Genomic DNA, 4016 nt, shown 5'->3' on the forward strand with positions numbered 1-4016 from the left:
GGATAGAGCATTGAATATGGAAGTCAGGAAGCTCTGAATTCAGAACTTGCCTCAGATACTGTTAGGTGAGCTTTGGCAAGTCATTTTAGCTCTGCTGTTAACCTGTTTCTTTATAGAGACAGATAATAATAGTAACTACTTCACGGCATTGTTATGATGACTAAATGAGATAATAAATAAAAATTAATAAATAAATGTTAGCTCTTATTACTATTCTGAACAATGCTTGAATCTCTGATTGCCTCTTTTTTGTTTACACATGCAGAATTTATTTGTTGACCTCCCCAAAAAAGACAATTATTAATTTGGATCACCTAATTGAAGCCTTCATGTTTACTGAAACACTAACTGCTTATGACGCCCTGGGCTAGTCTGCCACTGGCTGGCCCTAATAGTTATAAAAAGACAAAATAGGACTGTGTGACTTCTAAGATTTCTTCCAGTTCCTCAACCTTGTGATTCTAATTTTTGACCGAAGTTGCTGAAAAATTTAAACTAACATCTTACATCATGTACCACAATAGTTTCAAAGTGAATCTATAACCTGAATATAAAAGTCATAAAGAAAATTAGAAGAAAAGATTAGGTGCCTTTTACAACCATAGCTATGGTGGGGAGGAAGAATTTATAAATAAACAAGAGATAAAGACAACCATAAAAGGTAAAATAATTTTTATTGCATAAAAAGTGATAGCCTCTGAACAAAGAATATCCAGGAAGATGAGAATTAGAGGAACGGGAGAATTGTTTGCTTCAAATATCACCAATAAAAGTCTGATAATAAAATATATAGGAACCTGAAACAGATATGTAACCCAAAGAGAGATATTCCCCAAGAAATAAGTGGTCAAATAATAAGACCAGAGTTCTAAAAAACTATAAACTATAAATGACTCTGTGAAAGCATTCTCAGATTATTAAAAATAAGAAAGATGTAAATTAAAACTCAAAGGTTTCACATCACACTGGGCAAATTGGGAAAGGTAGAAAAAGATCATAAAGGACAGAAATTAGACTTTTGGATCACACCATTCTCCATTAGCGTCTCTTCTTGGTTTCAGCTCCACAGATCAACATTCCCTCCAGGAGAAACCAATCACTTCTTTTTTTAACACTTACCTTCTGTCTTAGAACCAATACTCAGATCTAAGACAGAAGAGTGGTAAGGGCTAGGCAATTGAGGGTAAGTGCCTTGGCCAAGATCATACAGTTAGAAAGTGTCTAAGCCTCAGCTCTTCACCCAAGCTCGCTGCCAGAATCCTCTGCTGCAGTCGCATCCTTTAGACAAGATGGTGAAGGTCAGAGTCAACGGATTTGGCTGTATTGGACGCCTGGTAACCAGGGCAACATTCAGCTGCAAAGAAGTAGAAATTGTGGCCATCAATGACCCCTTTATTGACCTCTCCTACATGGTTTACATGTTCTAGTATGATTCCACCCATGGCAAGTTCAAGGGCACTGTAAAGGCAGAGAATGGAAAGCTGGTGATCAACAGAAAACCCATTACCATCTTCCAGGAGCGGGATTCTGCTAACATTAAATGAGGAGATGCTGGAGCCAAGTACGTTGTGGAATCCACTGGTGTCTTTACCACCATGGAAAAGGCCGGGGCTCACTTGAAGGGTGGAGCCAAGTGAGTCATTATCGCTGCCCCTTCTGCTGATGCCCCAATGTTCGTGATGGGGGTGAACCATGAGAAATATGACAATTCCCTCAAGATCGTCAGTAACGCCTCCTGCACTACCAACTGCTTGGCCCCCTTGGCCAAGGTCATTCATGACAACTTCGGCATTGTGGAAGGACTCATGACCACAGTCTATGCCATTACTGCTACCCAGAAGACAGTAGATGGCCCCTCTGGCAAGCTGTGGCGGGATGGGTGTGGGGCTGCCCAGAATATCATCCCTGCTTCCATGGGTGCCGCCAAGGCTGTGGGCAAGGTCATACCTGAGCTGAACGGGAAGCTCACAGGCATGGCCTTCCGTGTTCCTACTCCCAATGTGTCTGTGGTGGATCTGACCTGCTGCCTGGAGAAAGCTGCCAAATATGACGATATTAAGAAGGTGGTGAAGCAAGCTGCAGAGGGGAACTTAAAGGGCATCTTGGGCTACACAGAGGACCAGGTAGTATCCTGTGACTTTAACAGAGACACCCACTCTTCTACCTTCGATACTGGTGCTGGCATTGCCCTCAACGACCATTTTGTCAAGCTCATTTCTTGGTATGACAACGAGTATGGTTACAGCCACCGTGAGGTAGACCTCATGAAGTACATGGCCACCAAGGAGTAAAGTGGAAAGCCATGATGGATCTTCATCCCCAGCCAAAAAAAGAGTAGTTCCACCACTGGGGAGCCCACATCCATAATAACCTATGTCCCTGTGCTGGGGATCCCATGCCCTCTTCACATCCCTGCCCCAGGCACCCCGGTAGTGGGGGGAGGAGCATAGTCCTATCTTGTGTACCATCAATAAAGTCATCACTTTCAGTGCAAAAAAAAAAAAGAAAAGAAAAGAAAGTGTCTAAGGCCAAATTAGAATCCATGACCTCCCATCTCTGGGCCTGGCTAGCTATCCTCTGAGCTACCTAGCTTCTCTCTCCCTCCTTTTTTTTTTTTCATTTCCAATCTAATCACCATGATACCAACTCAGCCTTGAATGCCCAGCTACCTTTCCACTTCCCTCAGCCTTCTCTCCCTTCTGAATGGAGAATTGGGGGATGGAGTCCTAAACTATCTCAAAGTCTTTCTTTTTAAATTCTTACCCTCTGTCTTAGAATCTGTTTTAGAATCAATACTTAGGATTGGTTCCAAGACAGAAGAGTGGTAAGAGCTAGGCGATGGGAGTTAAGCAACTTACCCAGGATCACACAACTAGGAAGTATTTGGGAACAGATTTGAATATAGGACCTCCTGTCTCTAGGTCTGGCTCTCAATCCACTGAGCCACCTAGCTGCCTCCAGTCTTTCTTTATAAAAGGCAAAAATTGTACTTCTAACTTCCTCCATTTGCAGCTCTGCTTAGTTTGGACTCCATAGAACTAAGGGCATCTCAGCTTCCTTTTGTGAGTTGTGTCCCCCAAGACTATAAGCTCCTTGAGAGTAAAGACAGTTTTCTTATTTGAATCCCCAGAGCTTAGCACAGTGCTTAGCACATAGTAGGAGCAAAAACTTAATTGATATTTATTGAATTGATGAAGGGCCTGGTTCTATAGGAAGACAAGCATTACTAATGAACTTCTGATAAGAGCTATGAAGTGGTCCAACTACTCTGAATAGCAATTCCAAATTGTGTAAAGATCCTAACTCAATCATAAACAATATCTACAAATACCCTTAAAGTCTGCTCCATCCTTTAAAAAACCTGCCTTTTATCTGGCCATCTCTACTAGCTATAGTCCAATTTCTCTCCCTCAACTTCACTAAACTCCGTGAGAAAACCAACTACACTGGGTATCACCACTCTCTTTTCTCTTGGTCTTACCCACTCTGCAATCTGGTTTTTAATTTCATCATACAATTGAAACTGTCCCTTTTTTTGCAATATGGCTAATATGGATATCATATTTCTTGCCTCCTCACTGGGTAAGGGAAAGAGTTAAGGAATTGAGGGAATCTGAAACTGAAAATTATTTTTTTAAAGAAAGAGTACAACAAAAACAAAAACAAAAACAAAAACCTCTAAGGGGGCAGCTGGGTAGATCAGTGGATTGAGAGCCAGGCTTACAAATGGGAGGTCCTAGGTTCAAATCTGGCCACTTCCCAGCTGTGTGACCCTGGGCAAGTCACTTAACCTCCATTGCCTAGCCCTTACCACTCTTCTGTCTTGGAACCAATACACAGTATTGATTTCCAAGATGGAAGGTAAGGGTTTCAAAAAAATCCTCTAGTCAGGGATGTGGGGGAGAACAATTGAAACTGCCCACTCTCTCCAAAGTTACCAAAGATCTCTTAATTGACAAATTTCATAGCCTTTTCTCGGCCTTCATATATCTTGATTCCTTTGCCTTTGCCACACT

The 4016-nt window shown here is 41.9% G+C and overlaps 1 pseudogene; it reads left to right on the plus strand.

Annotated features, from left to right (window-relative positions):
* Positions 1-1289: 1289 nt before the first annotated feature.
* Positions 1290-2417, plus strand: LOC123231220 (annotated as a pseudogene).
* Positions 2418-4016: the final 1599 nt, after the last annotated feature.

The sequence above is a fragment of the Gracilinanus agilis genome, chromosome 1 (assembly GCF_016433145.1).
Source record: "Gracilinanus agilis isolate LMUSP501 chromosome 1, AgileGrace, whole genome shotgun sequence".
NCBI classification, from domain to species: Eukaryota; Metazoa; Chordata; class Mammalia; order Didelphimorphia; family Didelphidae; genus Gracilinanus; species Gracilinanus agilis.